General features: G+C 40.9%; 1 pseudogene across 1 annotated transcript; it reads left to right on the plus strand.

Annotated features, from left to right (window-relative positions):
* The first annotated feature begins 14,501 nt into the window (after window positions 1-14,501).
* LOC147607393 (karrikin insensitive 2 receptor CA-like) lies at window positions 14,502-17,056 on the plus strand (annotated as a pseudogene). Its single transcript, XR_015264734.1, has 3 exons — window positions 14,502-14,669; window positions 15,239-15,640; window positions 15,888-17,056. The product of XR_015264734.1 is annotated as a karrikin insensitive 2 receptor CA-like (transcript).
* The last annotated feature ends 5,003 nt before the right edge of the window (window positions 17,057-22,059 follow it).

Here is a 22,059-nt window from a genome sequence, read left to right on the forward strand (position 1 = left end):
CTTCTTCTCTTTCCCTGTTCTCTTCTCTCTTCTTCTTCTTCTCTCTTCTTCCTCTTCTCTTCTCTTTCTTCTTCTCTTTTCTTCTCTTTTTTTTTCCTTCTTCTTCTTCTTCTCTTCTCTCACAGGCTCACCAATAGCTGCCACACATGCACTTAATATCTCACATAGTGTTGATATGGGTGTGTTAGACAAGTATAAAGGGAAGAAGGGACTTGACTTTACTCTTGTCTCTTAGGAGACATCCATGCTTGATTGTGGGGAGGTGAGGTTTGTCGATTTGTGGCCGTGTCGTCCGCCGTTGGAATTCATTGCCATTGGTGTGTTCTGCCCTGTGGCACATGTGCTCCATGGAAGCCGGTGCCCTTGCTTGTTGGTGCGCTGGCAGTGCTATGTGCTCCCTTATGCTAGCCAGTGTCCTTGCTTGCCGGTGCTGCGTGCGCTTGCTAGTCGATGTGCTGGCAGCTGGTGTGCACATAAGCCGAAATACAAAAGTGTGAAAACTCTAAGGTTCACTCATGAAATTTTATTTTTTATTTTTTTCTTCTTCTCTTCTCTCTCTTCTTCCTCTTCTCTTCTCTTTCTTCTTCTCTTTTCTTCTCTTTCTTTTTTTTCCCTTTTTCTTCTTCTTCTCTTCTCTCACAGGCTCACCAATAGCTACCACACAGCACTTAATATCTCACATAGTGTTGATATGGGTGTGTTAGACATGTATAAAGGGAAGAAGGGACTTGACTTTACTCTTGTCTCTTAGGAGACATCCACGCTTGATTGTGGGGAGGTGAGGTTCGTCGGTTCGTGGCCATGCCGTCCGCCATCGGAATTTGTCACCGTCGGTGCTGCATGTTCTGGCATGTGGCGCGTGTGCTCCATGGAGGCCGGTGTCCTTGCTTGCTAGTGCACTGGCAGTGTTGTGTGCTCCCTTATGCTAAACTGGTGTCCTTGCTTGCCAGTGCTGCATGTGCTAGCCGATGCGCTGGTAGCTGGTGTGTTTGCTTGCTAGTGCTGCGTGCACTTTAGCCAATGCGCTGGGCAGCCGGTGTGTTTGCTTATGGATAGCCAGTGTGCTGGTGATTGTCCACTGGGACTGTCCACTGTAGACGCCTGACTACTTGGGCGGCGCTCTGACAAACTCTTGTCACACTGGGTTTCATTACCGGCGTTCCTCACCTTCACGCAAAGGACAATAGTCTCGGGCTGTCTGTGTGCCCAATTCACAAACTTTTTTTTTGACAGGAAGGTACGATGACAGAAGTACAACAAATCTCTCTGACCCTGGCTCTAGCTCTCCGATAGCAATGCTGGAAGCTCATGGGTAGGCCCTCCATAAAAATAAACATAAGAAGAATACTCAAAGCTTAAAATAAATGAAAGCTTATGCACGCGACACAAGAATGGGTTAAATCTCCCCCACCATGCGAGTGGCTCACATCCTCTTCAATTTAAATATATTTCCTTGTACAAAAAGCAAGAGCCAAAAATACATGTTGCCCAAAAATATGCATCTCCACTTTGGCCTTGCATAAGCCTAAATACAAAAGTGTGAACACTCTAAGGTTCACTCATGAAATAGAACTAATGTATATCAAAATGTTGCACACTAATGTGCACATAAAATATCACTGCCAATAATCGCCACACCCCATGTGTCAATAAATTTTTGTCGAAGCAAGCCCAGTGGATCCATGTACATCCCGCACACTAACCCTACCACTGATCTGCACTGACATTCACAATATAAGCTCAAAATATGTGACAAGTTAGAGGTGATCAGTCTCGCTTGCACATAAAATAAATATCCATCAAATAAATCCATAAATGCTAAATAATTCTAATAATTCCAACAAAAAGGTCTATCGCTCTTTAAAAATTAAGAAAGTTTTTCAAAGTTTTTATAGATGTCAAAAATTGGTCATTTCTAAGTCCATTCACAATGACACCAAGTCAGTTTCATCATCAATTAGTGCTCCAATAGAGACAAGATCATCTATTTAATGATGAGTAATCATTGATAAATAACTTTTTTCTTGACATATTATGTAGCTCCTACTTTAACTACATCTTTCTAACCTTGGTACTTGTGCTATACAACTTAACCAAGCTAGCCCATGCGTCTTTAGGTGTGCCTTCATCCTATATATGACCAATCATAGAATTGGACACATTAGTAGAAGGGAGCCAACAGAGGCATGAAAATATATAATCCTTTCAATGGGTAATCATTGATACATAACTTTTCCCTTACATACTTTAGGTGTCCCTCCATCCTATATATGACTAATCATAGAATTGGACATACTAGTAGAGAGCCAATACATAACCTTGTTGTCCCTCTCATGCAATGTCTTAAAGGCATGCACCTATTGTAGAGTGAGATTCTCGTCTCTTTTTTGGAAGATCTAGCTTCTTCTCATCACCTATAATGAACTCCCAATATCTTTTTCCCATGAAACATTAGTAGAATGTGGTGGTTAGTCGAAATTGCAAATCCAATGGTTGGATTTTTAATGATCTCTTTTTCAAAATTTCTTCCAATCTATTAGAAGGCCTAAAAATATTAATAATCTAATTAGTAAAATTATATTTTTTTATGTAAATCATCTAAAACCTATAGGTACCAGTGTACTTGTAATGGTGCATCTATGGAAAAAAAATTGGGAAAGATCATTTTTTATCATTTCATCATATCTTTTTATTAATTTTGATTAATTAGACTAATTTATATTATTTTAAGTTATATTGGGTTAGTTTGAGTGCATGTGTATTTTCTAGTAGTTGCTTGATCTCATTTGAAGTACCTTGCCTCCCCCAAATTTGCTCTTTAAGGGTTGTCCCAGTCCAGCATAAACTGGACAAAATTGGACACCTTGATCTTGCAACAACCCATATGCACTATGCTTTTGCTTCATCGAAATTAGATTCCCAACATATGACTTTATGTCCCTCCTGTTATGCCTACAATCGCTATCCTTAGCTAGAAACTACCTACAAAGATTTGCTTTTGAATCAAAGGGAAAGAGATGAAGTTACCTTTACCTGTGTACGCTTCCTTTGCTTGCCCCTTAAGCTCATTATGCAAACCAATGCTCTGATATACCATGAGAAGAAATGTAGGGGAGAGGGTGAGCTTAAGCTCATTGTGCAAGAAAAATTCTCCACACACATACAAGATTAAACACAAGAGAGAGATGAATGGGGGAATTTTCTTCTTTCTTCTTGATTCTCCACAACCATAACATAAATATAAGTACATACTATAAGGGAAAGTACTCTACTACTAAAACATACAAGGTCAATAGTGTGAACCCGGCTATATAAGTACATACTATAAGGGAAAGTACTCTACAACTAAAACATACAAGGTCAATAGTGTGAACTCGACTATATGAGTCGGTGCTATAACTATGCCATAAATCTAATAAAACTAAGTGGTTATCACACATCATGTAAATCATTGGTGCATATTAACCATAATATCACCAACTATTATAGTGGCATAAGTGTAAAGATGTCATCCTGGCATGTTATCCATAACCGCACTAGTTAAGATCGATATCTTAACACCTTCCTCATGCTTACCTTGTCTATTTTTGGAGAGACATAGATGAGCTATGCCATAACTTTCATCACTGCAACATGATATCTAACATATTTCTTAAATTCAACCAATCATAAGGACGTGATTGAGTTTAGAAAGGGGGTAAGTTACTACTTTCTTAAATTTAACCAATCATAAGGATGTGATTGAGTTTAGTAACGGGGTATGTTACCACTTTGGTTAATATAGAGCACTCCGTTAACATGGACCTACAATCAACTGTTGAGATATCGAGCTCAAATAGTGCTACGACGAACATTGATGACCCGCCTAGGTGATAGCTTCCGTATCTACACCACTGGCATGGTTGGATTATGGGTGATATGTGGCCAGTGGGATGACAGGCTGTGTGACAGCCATTTTGGATTACTAGAGACTAGCATAATTAGAGTGCCACCTCATTTAGTCAGGTTCACGTTATGGACCGACCCTTGTATGTTGTAGTAGTTGAGTACTAAGCCATATAGTGTGTACTCTTATCTTTATATTATGTTGGTTGAGTAGAGAAGAAGAAGATTAAAAAAATTTCAGCTATCCATATCTCTCTTGTGTCCTGCTCTCTCTCTTGTGTGTGTGTGTGTTTGCTTGCTAGGGTTTGAAGCTCTCCCTCTCCCTCACATTCTCTTTATGGTATCAGAGCCTGGTTCGTGTGAGAGCTAAAAAGGCAAGAACAAGCAAGGAAGAAAGCGGTACTACATGGGTAAGAGCACCATCATCTCTTTTCCCTTCTTGGCTTAGGTACAACACCCTCTCGGTAGCTCTGGGAGCTACACATCTCCGATTGAGGAGCTGTCTTTGTGGGAGAAGAGCTACACATGGCAAGTGTACTGTCCTATTGGATGAAATTTTTTTGGCCTAATTCGCGTTTTGGGTGCGTTACTACGGGCCCCTATCTGTTTTTTATTATTGTAGTGCAACAGTGCATTTTGGAAGTGCAGACAGGGTTTGGACATGTATTATTGATACTGGGTGTATATACATGTACTCTGGTCACATTTGGTGACACACAAGCTGTGCTAAAGTACTACTGCTGCTGTAGCACTCATAGGAGATACTGCTGTATTACAGGTTGCATACAGAAGTTATCTGTTTGCATGTTATTACAGGTTGCATATAGAAATTATCTGTTTGCTAAAGTAGTGCTGCTATACAGCAGTTTTATAGGAGATACTGCTGTATTACAGATTGCATACAGAAGTTATCTGTTTGCATGTTATTTGATTGCTCTGTAGGAAAACATGTCTGATGGAATTAATCAAATTGTTAGTGAGAAGCTGGATAAGAATAACTTCCATGCCTGGAAGTTCAAAATGACCAATTTCCTAATGGGTAAAGGATTTTGGGACTATGTAGAAGGAGATAATGAGGAGCCTCTAGAGTTATCCGAGGAGAATGCCACTCCTGCAAATATAAAGGCATTCAAGGATTGGAATCAAGGTGCAAGAAAAGTCATGTACTGGCTTTCAATTAGTGTCACCACAGACACTATGACAGGACATATACAGGATGCAAATACTCCAGCAGTTGTCACCACAGACACTATGACAGGACATATACAGGATACAAATACTCCAGTAGTTGTAATGGCAAAATCTGGTTCAGATGTTCCAGACTAACATAAAGGCAAGGAAGTTGTGGTTAAAGCAAGAGTTTCATACTATGGAAAAGAAAAGCATGTCCATCAATGAATATGCCTTAAAGATCAAGGGCATTGTTGAATCCCTTGGGTCTATTAATGTATTGATGGAGGATGATGATTTGGTGAGTGTCTGTCTGAATGGGCTTGGCAAAGAGTACAAGCCATTCAAGACCTCCATTGCAGTTAGAGATTGCAGTTAGAGAGAACATTCCCAACTTTCGGGACTTGATATCTATGCTAATCATAGAAGAAAAGGCTTTAGGTGAGGATTCTTCTTCACAAAGCAAGAACACATCGAAACAGGCCTTCTACTCTAATTCAGGTAGAGGCAGAGGTAGAGGCCGTGTGGTCGAGGCCAAGGTGGTGGCCGACAAGAAAATCAAAATTCTGGACAACAACAGTCCAATGATTCACAGCAGTAATCATACACAGGTGGAAGAGGCCAGTCTAGAGGTAGGGGGAGCTAAAGAGGCCAAGGTGGTTGGCAAAGAAATCAAAATGCAAATAGCATAGAGTGTTATTACTGTGGCAAACCAGGACACATGGCAAAGGACTGCTACAAAAAGTAGAATGACATTAAAAGTGGGAAGTTGTACCAAGTCAACTATGCATCATTTAGAAAACATGGAGGTGATGATAGAAGTGAGCAGCTGTTTGTGATGCAACACATGCTTAGTTCCATAACAGGGGATGTGTTAGGATCTCAAGATATATGGTATGTGGATTCTAGCACCTCTAACCACATTACCAGTCATGCTGAGTGGTTTAGAGATATGCAAAAAATGGAAAATTTGGGTTATGTAGAAACAGGTGATGATACTGCATATCCCATTGCGCATGTTGGTAAAGTGCCATTGTCTATGCAGGATGGCAAAATGAAGTACTTGGCTGATGTACTTCATGTTTCGAATATTATAAAGAACCTTGTTTCTGTTGGATAGATGGTTGAGCAGGGTTTGCAAGTGAGGTTTAATCCTCAAGGATGTTTTGTGGAAGACTTCAAAAATAAGTGTCCCTTGGTTGCAAAGGGTAACAGAAATGGCAGGATGTTTACTTTGAATGTGAACATGCCTGAGATAAAGGCAGCCATGTTTGCGCATGGAACATGTGTCATTGCACATATTGACATATGGCTTGAAGCGCATTGGTCATGTGAATGTACAGCCAACTGAAGACTATGCAGGCCCAAAATATTGTTGCAGGTTTGCCAAACGTGCCTTGATGGCTAAAAAGAATATGCCACATTACTTTTGGGGGCAGAAGCAGTAGTAGCAACTGTTGTGTACATTATGAACAGGACACCCACTGTAGCTGTTCATGGTATGAGTCCTGAATAGAAGTTTATAGGCATAAGACCGGATGTGTCTCACTTGAAAGTGTTTGCGTGTATTGCGTATGTTGATGAAGTGAGAACAAAGTTGGATCCAAAGGCAGAGAAATGCATCTTCATTGGTTATGCTATGGAGCAAAAAGGTTATAGATGCTATAACCCTACCACTCATGAGATGCGAGTAAGCAGAGATGTCTTTGATGAGATGAGTAGCTGGTATATGCACTAGTAGTGAAGGCAACATAGAAGATATAGATGTAAGAAGTGCTGATGTTGCACCACATGTAGAGTAGCAATCACAGGTGCTGAGTGGACCTGGGGACTCCTCGAGCAATGGATCCAATGTTAGCCCATGGTCAGGCAGGTTGGGGAATGATGCATGTACACATGTATCACAGAAAGAGAAGGAAAAGGTAGATCAACCTTTTGTGCCTGATCTGTCAGCAGGTCACTCATATGTGGATGGTAACTCTAGTGGCTCTAAGAAGAGCCTTGATGAGGAGCTTATCATTTCATCTGTGGTTACTCTTGGTGTAAGGAGAACCAGGGCTATTTTGAGGACACCTGGTAGTGATCCAGGTGTACGCAGGTCTACTAGGGTTAGATACCCTGTTGACAGGTTGAGATATGATGGATATACATCCCATCATTATGCTTACATGGTAAAAGCAATACAGGAGGTTGAGCCCACTTGCTTTGAGCAAACAATTGAAAATAAGAAATGGGAAGATGCCATGGATGAGGAGATGGCAACATTGGATGCAAATGCAACATGGGAGTTAGTGCCTTTGCCTTAGAAAAAGAAGGCAATTGGATGTAAGTGGGTGTATAAAGTCAAGCACAAATGCTGATGGTTTAGTAAGCAGGTACAAGGCAAGATTGGTTGCCAAGGGCTATGCGCAGACTTACGTCATAGACTATGAGGAGACATTCAGCCCAGTTGCAAGAATGGCAATAGTGAGAGCTGTCACATTGCTATGGCTACACAGCGAAGGGTTGGCCTTTACATCAAATGGATATAAAGAATGCTTTCTTGCATGGTGATTTGCAAGAAGAAGTGTACATGATGCAGCCACTAGGTTATGAGAGTGATGCACATCTAGATTTTGTGTGCAGGTTACGCAAAGCCTTATATGGCTTGAAGCAGGCACTTAGAGCATGGTCAAACAAGATCAGGGAGTATCTTGTTACCATTGGATTTCATATATCCAATGCAGATTTTTCACTATATGTGAAAAAGATAGATAGAGGGATCATGCTATTAGTCATCTATGTGGATGACTTGATTATCACTGGTGATAGTGATGCAGACATACATGATGTCAGGATACTTTTGAAGCAGAAGTTTGAGATGAAGGATTTGGGTGAGCTGCGGTATTTCTTGGGCATAGAGGTGGTGAGATCACCTCATGGCATTTTGCTATTGCAGAGGCAGTATGGCTTGGACATGTTGTCCAAGTATGGTATGACAGGCTGTAAGCCTATTTCAGTGCCATTGGAGCAGAACACAAAGCTTTCTACAGATACATGTGAGCTTTTCGAGGACCCCACTACATGATCATTACAAGGCCAGACTTGAGCTATGCTGTTGGACTTGTGAGTCAGTTTATGCAGGCCCCTAGGAAGCCACACTTGGATGCGGCTAGATGGATCCTCAGGTACATAAAGTCCACAATTGATTATGGACTTTTCTATGAGGTTGGTACAAAGATACAGTTGCATGGGTACACAGATGCTGATTGGGATGGTAGTATTGCAGACATGAGATCGACGAGTGGTTTTATGTTCTCATTTCAGAGTGCTGCTATGAGTTGGAGCAGTAAGAAACAGCTAAAAGTTGCCTTGTCGAGTACAAGGGTGCTGCTATGGGAGCTTGTGAGGTAGCTTGGTTTCAGAAGCTTCTTGGTGACATGGGAGAGCCCATGGGGATAGGGTAGTTCTCATATATTGTGACAACATGAGTAGCATACAGTTGGCCAGTAACCCAGTATATCATGCTAGAACAAAGCACATTGAGGTGCATTATCACTTTGTGAGGGAGAAGGTTCTAGCAAGAGATGTAGATCTAGTATATGTCAGCATAGAGGATCAGGTGATATCTTAACGAAGGCATTGGGCACAGAGAAGCTTCATAGGTTTAGGAGCTTACATGGATTGCAGTGTGTGGAGTTGAGCTCGAGGGGAATTGTTGAGATATTGAGCTCAACTAGTGCTACGACACACATTGATGACCCGCCGCCTGGGTGATAGCTTCCGCATCTACACCATTGGCATGGTTGGTGGGATTATGGGTGATATGCGGCCAGTGGGATGACAAGCTATGTGACAGCCATTTTGGATTACTAGATACTGGCATAATTATAGCGCCAGCTCATTTAGTCAGGTTCACATTATGGACCGACCCTTGTATGTTTTATTAGTTGAGTACTAACCCATATAGTGTGTACTCTTATCTTTATGTTATGTTGGTTGAGTAGAGAAGAAGAAGATTAAAAAAAAATTCAGCTATCCATCTCTCTCTTGTGTCTTGCTCTCTCTTGTGTGTGTGTGTTTGCTTGCTAGGGTTTGAAGCTCTCCCTCTCCCCCACATTCTCTTTATCAACAACTACTTATGTATTTATAGTGTCCAGCTTCTATCGGCTTCTATCAAAAACATCTTTATAGTTTCTAGCTTCTATCAAAGACATCTTTATCACATCCTGGTATATTGTAAAAGAACCTTTTTAATGTTGTGAGAATCTAAAAGATGACCTCATATCTTAGGCATCATGCTTGTACCATGAGAAAATCAACAATTTAGGCCAAGTCTATGGAAAAGAGCTAGAACTAGAAAATGGGAACCCTCGGGTTACTTATTTCTGAGGGGCCTTATAGAGTATTAATGTAATTTCCTCATGTTTTAAATACTTCTCATTATTTGTGTAATATATTGAGTGTGTTCTCTCTCTACTCTCTCTCTCTACTCTCTCTCTCTAGATATGAGAGATTGTGGAAATGGCCTTGAGAGTCCAATAATAATAGAGTCCAATAATATGGGAATGTGAACCATCATTTTCACTTTAAATCACTCCAAAATCCTTACATTGCACATATCTCATTTGCACTGCCATATTTGTAAAGACACTAACTAAGCTAAAGCTAGGTAAGACCACCTCAAAATGGCAACAAACACAATTAGTCACCTTGAGAAGTTCTATGGGGAAGGGTTCCACACATGGCTATATAAATGAAGTATCTTCTCATGCACAAGAAGCCATGGAAATTAATTAAAGAGAATGCACTTGCTAATCCAACTGAGAATGCACTTGCTAATCCAATTGATGATTGGAATGAAAGAGATGAACAAGCATTATCATTAATTGGATTGCACTTGGGAACCAACCTTATTCATCAAATTGATTCTAAAACCACTGCAAAATAAACATGGGATGAGTTAAATTTAATACTTGGTTCTAAGGCCAAAATCAAGAAATCTATTTGAAAATAGAATTTGATGGCTTAGAGATGCAATTTCATGAGTCACTAGCACAATTCATAAGAAAAATGAAAAGCATCATCATGACCCAGATAGATGGCATTGATGCAAAGATAGGTGAAAAGGATGCACTTGCCATACTTCTAAAGAGCATGCCTGAGGAATATAGTGCACTAGTGACCACTCTAAAGAATTTACCTAAACCAACATTTGAGCATTGTATTTTATCTCTACTTGAAGAAGAGAAGCAGCTAAAGAATGGAACACAAGGAACCACAAGGAAACAAGCATTCTACACCAACAAGGGCACAAAATAATGCTACCACTATGGAAGGTAAGGACATTTCAAAAGTGAATGCAGATTGAAGCACAAGCCAAAGTGTGACCATTGAAAGAAGCTGAGACATAAAGAAGAGGAATAAAAGTTCAAAAATTAGGAAGCCATGTACATGGAGACTTCATCAAGCAAAGACAAGGTCTTCTCCAAGGACCATCTCTTCTAAGAGCTATATCAACAAACCTCACCACCTTAGCCCATGTATTTATAAAAAGGTCACCAAATGAGTAGATCTAATCTCTCCTTTTTTGGCACACTTGACCACCTAGTAGCAATCTAGCACTAAAAGAGGGGATGATAACATATTGTAATACCACACTTGACAACCTTAAGTAGCATGTTTCACTGAGGGGGAGTGATGGATATTTTTTGTAACTTGCATCCAACCACGTTGTAGTAGCCTACCCATCAAGGCACCAAGGGGGGTGTTGAGATTTGTGGTCCCTTGAGCACAAGATAGAAGCAAGGTAGAAGTAGAGGAAAAAATCATGAGGAGTGAGCCAAATCATCCAGGACACTTTATTCCACATGAGCTTACAAAGCAATGATGTACCATACCCATATAAAAGGGGTCATCTCTAAGCAATGCAATGAAGCAAGCTCTTAAGCCTCAATGTGAGTACAAGTCTCAATCTTGTAATTGTGCTTAAGTCTTCTGCTTAATTAATTTAGCAATTTGTCATTATGAGTATGCTTAGGCACCACCCACCTTAGGTTAGCTTAATCACACCATAGCTTTTTTTAACACAATCATGGTGGTATTACATTACCCATTTTTAGTCATGTGCTAGCTCTTCTAGTTAATATCTAGAAGAAGGGGAAGTAGGTGCGCCTAGTGGGTTGCCTTAGGCTTTGTTTACTCCACCTTAATAGAGTAACCATCCATGCGGCTAGTGATCTCAAGACCCATGAAAGACATGTGTGTAGTACCCTTGATAATTGGGTTAACAATCGAGTTTCTCACTCTTAAGAAAATCTCCATGAATAGTAAAAAATAGATATGTATACATGGTTTTTTAGGAATCTACATATGGTTTCATATTGTTAGGAATGTAGGAATTTACATATTGTTTCTTTTATATATATATATATATATATATATATATATATATATATTTTCATATAAATATTTCACATGCCTAGTGTAAGTTGAATATATTAGAAGGTGTTAAATATGAGACCTTTTGTAAATGCAAATGTAATCACTATACAAATGGACCTTCTTTAAAAATGGTCTCTTATGCATGCACGTGATATCATACATTTGTTTTCTAGTGAAACCCTAGTTGAGCTTGGTAATGCATGCACATGATATCATACATTTTTTCCCAATGAAACCCCCATTGAGCTTGGTAGTTTACACAGGTGCTATTACAGAGGATGAGTATGGAATAAAAGGTGTCACAAATCGTGCTGCATATTAATTAATGAAGAGAGAAGGTTACTTTTGACCTCTAATCATGTGTGAAAATGAGCTACAAAGGTTGCCTCTGACCTTTTGACCATCCTTGAAAACGAGCTACAAAAGACAAAGAGAACTTTGCCACCTAGGATGAGATTATTGGTGAAGATACCAAAATAAAGCTACTTGATGAGAACGGAACTTGGTTATTGCGACCGCTTAAGGTATTGATTAGACTATTAAGCTGCTGTTGGATTATTTCAGTGCTAAAATTTCTTCTTACACATAGTAGATAACCCAAAGATATTGATATTGCTACTTGTAACTCTCTATTTGTGTGTGTAGAAACTTGTTTTTGAAATGCACATAAGAAAATATCCATTTCTTGTAATAAAAGGAGAATGGAAGAGAAATGATAAGATAATTAACCCTAATCTCTCTCGTTGTCATACACAAATCTAGGAACACAAGGAAGCTAGTCTTACATAAACACACACTTACTTTGACCCTAGCTCTAGGTGATCCTGATACCATGACAAAAATCAACGTGTCTATAGAGGCTCAAAAGCACATATTAGAGAACATTTCTAATAATATAACTCATTCAAAAGGATAATAAAACAAATCAAGGATTAAAGAATGGAGCAATTTGCATTAGAAACCACTCTTGTAGACCCAAATATAATGTTGCACTCAACAACCCACCACCACTTAATGTGTGTGGCCCTCTCCTTGTGCCACTTGCTCGCCTACAATGCTTCCACATCTCCTTTCTTCCACCATGACCTTTTGTAGACCCATTTCTAATAATATAACTCATTCAAAAGGATAATAAAACAAATCAAGGATTAAAGAATGGAGCAATTTGCATTAGAAACCACCATTGTAGACCCAAATATAATGTTGCACTCAACAACCCACCACCACTTAATGTGTGTGGCCCTCTCCTTGTGCCACTTGCTCGCCTACAATGCTTCCACATCTCCTTTCCTCCACCAGGACCTTTTGCACATGTTTTAGAAAGTTCTTAATCCTTTTATAAGTCACTCGTCAAATCGAACTTAGAATGTACCACCACTTAATTTGAATACAAAAGACCTAGTTATGTGATGGAATTGATACAATGTTTATTTGAGGGGGAGTGCATCAGCCTTATTGTGCACATGTGGTAGAGTCTAATGTGACAATGTTTATTTGAGGGGGAGCACATGAGTCATAGTTTTTGTGTGCACACATGATAGAGGGCCATAATTAGAGGTTATTTTGCTCGATTGATGAAAAAAATGTGGATAGGGTAGAATAAATGATAAAATTTGTGTGATGTCATAGGGCTATAAATTTGTTACACATGTCTAGAGGGCCATAAATTAGTGGTTATTTTGCTTGATTGATGAAAGTAAAATGTGGATATGGTGGATTGCAATAGATGATAAAATTTGTGTGAGGCCTAGGCCCACATGGGTTCATTGAGAGAATTATGGGCAAGTGAGAAAATTTGTCTTGATTAAGAGATTCTAGGGAGAGGTTTGTGGAGATTTGATGAAGAGAAATTAATGGAGGTAGAAGCTCTCGTGGAGTTGTAAATTGATGTATTCTCAAGCTCATTAGAGCTTGTTAGCAATGAAATATGATTGATTATGCTTGGATATTTATCACCGTATTAAGCTTCTTGGTTAGGTGTTGATTTCTTTAATTATCAAACCACGAATTTGTGCAATCAATTCGAGCCTCCTTAGATCCAAGTTTTCAACTAGTATGAGTCGTCCTACCCCTTTTATCTTTTTGGAGTGGTGGTGGTTGGCATAGCTTTCTTCACTGACCACCTTTCTCTAACAGGACTTTATGACCTCATTGTGGGAACACATGGTAATAATAAAGGATTCCTTTCGGTGAGATCTTGCTATCTTCTTACATAGTACAATTGTTCCTATAAGTCGAGTTGTTGGACCTTGTTACCTTGAATGAATGCAATTGTGGTTACTTTTTGTTTACGAGGTTCATCCGATTGTCATTCACTAATTTAAAGTTTGAAGTGATAGTGACTAATTATAGGAACACACACATTAGGAAATGATCAATTCTCTCTCTCTCTCTCTCTCTCTCTCTCTCTCTCTCTCTCTCTGCCCCACAAAGTTTATTAGACCTAGCTTTTTGTTTATTTGTCCACCTCCCTTGCTGCCGCCCAATGTAGGAAAGGAAGCAATACATACTCAGAGGCCACCCCGATAACCCTCTACATTTGAGAGTGTGAAGGGGGCGGCCGGCTGAAAAGCTGACAAATTGTCAGCTTTAACTTGCTGCCGAGTACTCATCTAGCTAGTGTAGAGGGTTTTGAAACCCCTCTCTACACTCTGTTTTCCCTCTATAGTAGCACCTCCCCCAACCTCCAAATGTAAAGGGTTATGGCACACTCACACTTGCTCACCGCCCTTGCTGCCGCGGCCCACCACTCACACTCGCTTACTGCCCTTGTCGCGACCCAATGTAACCGGCCGCCACCCACCCAATGTAAAAACACACTCTCTCTCTCACACACACACCCTCTCTCACTTTTTTTTGTTTTTCGAGCCGGGGTCAGCAAACCCTCTCTCACTCTCACACACATGTGCGCGTGCACAAAACATGCACACACTCTCTCTCTCTCTCACTCTCGTGTTGCATTCTACCGACGTTAATACCCCTCTCTCTCTCTCTCTCTCTCTCACCCTCACCCTCACCCTCACCCTCACCCTCCCTCAGTCTCTCACTCTCACTCTCACTCTCTCACGCGCGCAAAAAGATTCATAGATATGGTAAAAGGAAGAAAAATTTATACGGGTAGAATTCTCCCTTAGCTCTCTGTTTGGTTGCCCGCCTCCATCGCCATAGCTAGCGTCGCTTCCATCGCCCAGGTAACGATTTCCAAACTACCCCCACTCTGTTTCGAAAAGCTCCTTTCCTGACTATCTTCGTTACCACTGGCCTCTTTGCTCTTGCTCTGTTTGGGTCTCTGAAAGCGTATAGATTAACGTTCTGACTAGTATTAAAGGGTACAAATTTGACCTCTGCAAACCTAGTTTTTTGATTGCCTTGCGAAATCTGGGCTATCTCTTGTCTACGAGTAGCGATTTTTGAGGTGTATTGCGCTAACCAGGCAAGTGCCAAATGACTGCTGATTTTATCTCTGTAATAATGATTGTGGTTCAAGCATAGAGTAGATCCTCTCTCTTAGTTGTAGATTAGTCAAATTGATAAATTGTGATTATGCAGAAAACACCATCTTTTTAGACAAATGTTTCTCGTTGCTCCCTGCAATTTGCCCTCACCCATCTTTCTTTTGCATTCTTCTTATTGCTGATGTTTTAATTTCTTTTCGTGCTTGGAATTTTGCTAATCTGTTGTTTTTGTTAAACCCAAGTTGCCACACATGGATATCCACCAAAAGCACACATGTTTCATAGACTTGTTTGCTTTCATGCAGGTTCAAAGGCTATGGTGAACAGGCTTTAGGACAAGCAACTACTGTTTCCTCGCTCACGCCGCATGTCCTTGTTTGAGGTGCACAATGTGAGGGTCACAGGGTCCGGAGAGCAAGTTGTCGTGTTAGGGCATGGCTTTGGCACCGACCAGTCCGTGTGGAAGCAGGTCATCCCCTACCTTGTTGATGATTACCGCCTCATCCTCTTTGACAACCTTAATCCGGATTACTTCAGCTTCGATCGCTATTCCACCTTGCATGGCTATGCATATGACCTTTGGAGGAGCTTCAAGTCACCTCATGCATCTACATCGGCCACTCAGTGATGGGCATGGTGGGATGCTTGGCCTCCATAGAACGCCCAGATTTGTTTACCAAGTTGGTCCTCATATCTGCTTCCCCAAGGCAAGTGGCAAGTTGCCAGTCATGTGAAATGTGTGTGTAGTGATCACACCATGCCCACATTGGCTAGGCTTTGACTATGTGTCTGGGAGGGAGGGTGTGTTTTTGAACCCACAACCTTCCTACTGGGTATCGTGAGCTCTTAACCACCAGACAAATGCCTTGGGGACCTTTTGGTTTCCTTTTCATGAGGGAGGTTAGTAGAGTTGAATTGTGATTGTGGATTGAGGTGTCGGTTTGTTTTCTGCAGGTACTTGAATGATGTGAACTACTTTGGGGGGTTTGAGCAGGAGGATTTTGATCAACTCTTTGAAGCAATGCAGTCTAACTTCAAGGCATGGGTGTCAGGTTTCGCGCTGCTTTTGCAGTGGGAGATGACATGGACTCCTTTGCAGTGCAGGAGTTCAGCAGGACTCTCTTCAGTGTAAGGCCTGACATAGCATATAATGTTGCGAAAACCATTGTTGAGAGCGATTTCCGAGGTATTTTGCCATATGTGTCAGTGCCATGCCATATCTTGCAGAGCAGCAAGGACCTTGCCATTCCTGTTGTGGTTTCTGACTATTTGCATCAGAATCTTGGGGCTCAGAGCATTGTTGAGGTACTTCCGACTGAAGGGCATTTGCCACAACTCAGCTCTCCGGACATCGTGATTCCAGCATTGAAGCGGCACTTGTTGCTTGAGTTGTGATGGGTTGGAAGGAAGGTGCTGTATTAGTTTATGGTTGCAATGGTGTTTCCCTGTGCCTTGTGGTGGGTTTCTTACTCTGTCAATGAATCCGTGCACTGTGTCTGGCTTTCTTCTTAGTGTAGTGTTATGGGGTCAGTTGATTGGTTTGGCTCTGTGATTTAAGCTCCAGGGTCTTTGAAGCCTCCCATATGAGATGTGGTTGTTGTACACTTGCACTTCAAATGGTAAGCCTTGCACACATCCAATGTGATTGTGTGAATTTGGTCTCTCTGTCTCTCTCTTCCTCTCTCGCCCGCCCGCCTGCCCACTCGCTTGGACACTCGCTCACATGCCCCATGCCTGCACATTTTATAGTGTAGTGGAACTCCTAATGAATTGGGTTCATGTTCTGTCCCTTGGGCTTGGATGCCATCATATGGACTCTTATGTAGTCTGTCCGACTGGCTACGGAGAGGTTCTTCACACATTCATTTCGAGTTTAATGTTTTGTGGTAGACTGTCCTGAAGCTTGGATGCTAATTATTGAAGGGGTTATTGTTCTGGTTGGAAGAGTTTACAATGTTCATCTTCGTCGACACAAGACTTCTTGTGCAGTTATTTGATAAGGATTTTGCTGTCATGCCATCTCAAAAAACCACACAAGACTTCTAGTGCAGTTACAGTGTTCATCTTGGTCTACACAAGACTTCTTGTGCAGTTATTTGATATCTATAAGGATTTTGCTGTCATGCCATCTCATTCTCTCTCAGTCTACATGTCATTGTTTCACTACACGTGCTGGTTTTCTGATTATGCAATGAAAGCAACCAAAGAGTTCCCATGGGAGTTAACTCGGGTTTACAAAAGGATGATTTGAGGGATGGATTGACTCCTTGCTTTATTCAATACAATGCTTTTGTATATTAATTTGGTTGGGGATGGTGGGATGCATGAAACAGCACTTTGACTTGAAGCATAGTTGTTGATCCCATACAAGAGAGGTGCTCTCTTTTAGACTTTCTTGTTGATCCCCTTTACTTCAAAGGAGTTGGTGGAGGCTTTGGTAGCTCTACCGATGGGTAAATGCCATGTAGAGGATGGCTTCTTGTTTCCTTATTTCTTGGTCATTGGGATCTCATGGAAGGCGATTTCAAAGCTGCCTTAAATGAGATTATGACCATGGGCTGCATGCCGGAGAGGTTGTTAGAGGGATCGATTCATTTGATTCCTAAGGAGGGCGGTGATAGATTGGAGACTCGGCAATGGATGGCCATCTTTCTCCTTGGGAGTACATACAAAAACTTAGCCAAATCCATCAGCCGACAGCTGCAACCTTTCCTTCCCGATTTGATTCATAGCACATAGATAGGTTTTGTTTAGGATCGGAGCATTTTGCATCTTCACTTTTTGGGTGGTGACCACTTCGACCAGGTTGACTTAGCATGGTTTGATAGTTCTTCTTCTTGATATTGAAAAAGCCTTAGATGAAAAAGCCTATGGCAAGGTGGACTCGGGGTTCTTGGAGGGGATGATGTGCTGGATTGTTGGAGTATGGTTCATCCATGGCCAACTCCACACCTAGTAGAGTGCACAAATATTGGAGCACACATTAGGTAATATTGTATTTGACATGGACATTTGATATATTTGGAGCATTAGAAGTCATTAGATATGTCTAAGGTAAACATGAGAGAATCTACTAGAGGAACTTGTGGAGATCAAGTGGGCTTGGAGGCGAATTCTCCCCTCAATCTGTGGAGTATAGTGTAGGAGGTAGAGAGAATTGTGGAGGATTTGGCGGGGGATCTTTTGGATCATCAATGATGTCATGAGCTTTGTATCTTGAACCTATTAATTGAAGCATTCTCTAATGGAAAATCGTGTGGTTTATGCTTCACCTATGATGCGCATGTTGTCCTAATTATGTCTCAATTAAGTTACTAATTATGCTAAAGCCATGGTGCTTATTTGCTTTGATCCATTCTAATTTCCTCATGTGTCTTCCTTAGCTTTCTTAATACCAATTTTCACAAATGATATCAGAGCCTAAAGTCACTAATCAACTCTTTTCTTAGCATAATCATCATGATTAATTAGCCAATAATTAGCATAAACTTGTCTTACAACTATTTGCTAGACCACTTGTCGGTGGAGCTTTCAATGCTCTCAATCGAGGGCATCATTGGCTAAACAACCTTCACTTCTGTCCCAGGTGTAGAGGTGGGTACCTTCGATGGTTTTTGTAGTTGATGTCAATTTTTTTGGAAGACAAATAAATGTTGAGTTCATCGTGCTTGTCGTCTAATTGCAATGAGCTTTTGGGGTTTTTTGAGATCTTGTACACATTGGTGGTGTCAGATCTACACAAGGTCTGTAGAGCTCGATTCACGACTGTGAACTTGACTTAATGTCATTTTGATTAAGCATTCATTAATCCTTGGTCAAACAATAATTAGTAATTTTTTAAGTGCTTAAACTTGAACTATCTCATTGTTGTAACTTACCCTTGAAGGATTTCATGATTGATTGTGTGAAAGGTCTTCAATTTTATCCACCAAACTAGCTTTATTTTTTGGTTCACAAACAGTGAGTAAATCTCACTAATTAAGGTGCTAATCCATGAGTTTGATGCATTTATGTCATAATGCAATCTTCTTGTGAATCCTCAAATTCCCAACATTTGAAAGGCTAAGAAGGTTATGAAAAAGAACAATTAGAAGAAGAGTAACAAGAGCAACACAAAGCCTTGGTATTTCAAATATGCAAAATCTATGGGTTTCTTAAATTTTATTTCATGTAGCATGCACTTGTACAGGGATGGGGGGTTCTAGTTTTTGAATTATTTGCATTCTTATCTTTGTAAGGGTTAGACACTGCTCTTGAGCACTTTGCCAAGTAGTAAGACCTACCATTTAATATGGCAACGCCAATTTAAACTATTATTATGAAAAAATTCATAGGCCATGGCTTTCATACATAGCAAGTGAAGCTAATCTTTGTTGTCATGAAGGAAAGTGTTTGGGATATTGTTAATGTATCAAAGCCTACAACACTACAACAAGAGTAGGTGAAACTGCATGGAGCACCAAAGATAAAAAAACTTTGGCCATGATTGCTTTGGGACTTAATGATAACTACATTCATCATGTGGAAAGTTGTAGTACTTCCAAATAAGGTAGACAAAGCCTTTGGAGCACAAGGTTTAAGTAGAAAAATCAGCTTAAAAGTAGAGCTCTATGGTTTGGACATGAAGCTTGAAAATACTAATCTTGTCTCACATCAACAAAATGAAGATCCTCATGGCTCAACTTGCAGCTATAGAGGAGGAAGTCAAAGAGAGTGATGCTATTGCTATTCTATTAAAGTCTTTATCTCCAGAATTTAAGAACATTCATCTAACCCTAATGTACATGGTAAATCCTACACTAAAAGGTGTGGAAAGTGCCTTACTCGAGGAAGAAAAGAAGAATAGGTCAAAGAATCCCTTTGATCCAAGTAGTAGAGCTTACTTCATCATCAACAATAGTGGTAAAATTCCTAGTTGTAATCATTATGGTAAATCTGGTCATTTAATGAAGGATTGTAGGTACAAAAAAAGCTTAAATTGCAATGCAAGTATTATGGAAAATTGGAACACTTGGAAGATAGATGCTACATTAAAGCTAAAGCATCTGAAGCTAATATTGCTTTAGAAGACTCACCTCAAATAGTCTCCAAAGATGAGGCACTCTTCATTGATGCAGATTGGGCCTTTTGAGTCTTGTGTTTATTCTCCTTGCTCTTATTTTTTTTATTGGCCATGATTGACCCATGGGGGGGAGGGGGGTGGTGGAGTATGATTCCATCCATGGCCACACCTAGTAGAGTGTACAAATATTTGTGCACACATTAGGTGATATTTGTATTTGATATAGACATTTGATATATTTGGAAAATTAGAGGTCATTTTGGGTAATTAAACATGAGAGAATCTACTAAAGGAACTCGTGGAGATCAAGTGGGCTTGGAGGTGGATTCTCCCCTTAATTTGTGGAGGGTATCGTGGAGGAGATGGAGAGAATTATGGAGGATTTGGTGGGCATCCTTTTGGATCATCAACGCTATCATGAGCTTTGTATGTTGAGCCTATAAATTGAGGCCTTCTCTAATGGAAAATCGTGTGGTTTATGCTTCACCTATGCTACTTATGTTGTCCTATATATGTCTTAGTTAAGTTGTTTATTATGCTTTTAGTTATGCACAAGCCATGGTGCTTATTTGCTTTGATGCGCCCTAATTTCATCATGTGTCTAGTTAGCTTCCTTAATACCATTTCCCACATGGATGGATCTCCATAGGAGTGGGTTCGAGGAGATTTTAGGATTTGTTCAGCTTCCCATAGTCAGGTTCCCACTCAGGGGGCCAAGGGTGAGATTTACACTCTCTCGCTCGATCTTGTAGGGTTGCCCTTTGGCACCTTATCTCTTCTTGTTTCTTGCCAAGGCCATGATAAGTTTCCTCTTTGCACAGGAGATAGGGCTATAGGGGATGTGTCTTCCGATGTGCTCGCCAAAACAGCTAGTTGACTCAGGGTTTGCAAACAACATAGTGGCATACTATTCTGGGGATGACGGGAATCTACAGAGATTCATTGATGCAATTGAGATCTTTTGGTGTGCTTCCGACACACAAATCAAATGGCAAAGTCGTGTGGGTTTTGGGTTAGCTCATTGTGTGTCTCGACTTAGAGGCCCAGTTGAGGCTTTTCATTTGATGCTGAGGAGCATTCATGTTCGCTATCTTGGATGCCAGGTTAGAATCGATATCTTCCCAGAGAAACATCTAGCTCTCCTTTTTTGAGCATTCCGAAGAAGTTGCCATACTGGAGTTCATCCGAGGTTTCCTCCTTAGCTGGTTGGGTCGTGGTGGTGGCGAACCAGATTTTTCTCACTACTATGTGGTACATCACCACTTACCAGGCCTTTTTCTAGGCTTGCATTGATCAGGTTCAGTAGTTGATCCATAATTTTCTTTGGGCTGGTAATGCGAAGGGAGGCCTGTGTGGGCCAAGGTGGTTTGGAGAGTGGTCATTCAACCTCGACTCAGGCTTGGGCATCATTGAGCCCTTTATCTCCACCCGCACCCCCGTTTTGGGAGGTCCCTAGCCCCAAAGTATGAGATGGATTTTCAAGAAGATGCAAGCTCGTGGCTTTAGCCTAGCATTTGAGGACATATTTACAACCAGCCTCATGTGAGCTTGAGACCAGCAATCCACTCTAGTTTTATCAGGAGGTTCGATATCAAGGAGCACCTTCGTCAACCCTTGATATGGAATCCCCTAGTTTGTTTACCCAATTGTCATATGTTGGGGGCCTGCCCACATGTATCATGGGGAACCTTGAGTATGGGCCCAGCACAGTCACTCTCTGATTGGCTTCTTTTCAGGCATTTTCCCCCGGAGGCCCAAAAGAGGAGCCTCATTAGTATATGGGGCAGGGATAGCCTTAGCCTCGACAAAAACGACTCTTTCATCCCCTCGGTGTGTCTTGCCTCGATCGTGCGCCCTCTCCCCCCAACAATGGTTGGGTGTGTTCACCAGACATGGCATACCCTTGGCTTTCCATGGCACTAATGAGAGCTCTGCTCTCCTCACCTTCTCTATCGAACCACATGGCAGACTCGATAGAGCAGAGCCCCCTTTGGAGGATCGTATTTGATTCAACTTGCAAAGGGCGAGGGTGATAGGATTCCATGAGCATAGTTGTTGGCACAT

Source organism: Cibotium barometz, chromosome 55 (assembly GCF_041138505.1).
Source record: "Cibotium barometz isolate CiBa-2024 chromosome 55, ASM4113850v1, whole genome shotgun sequence".
Classification (NCBI taxonomy): domain Eukaryota; kingdom Viridiplantae; phylum Streptophyta; class Polypodiopsida; order Cyatheales; family Cibotiaceae; genus Cibotium; species Cibotium barometz.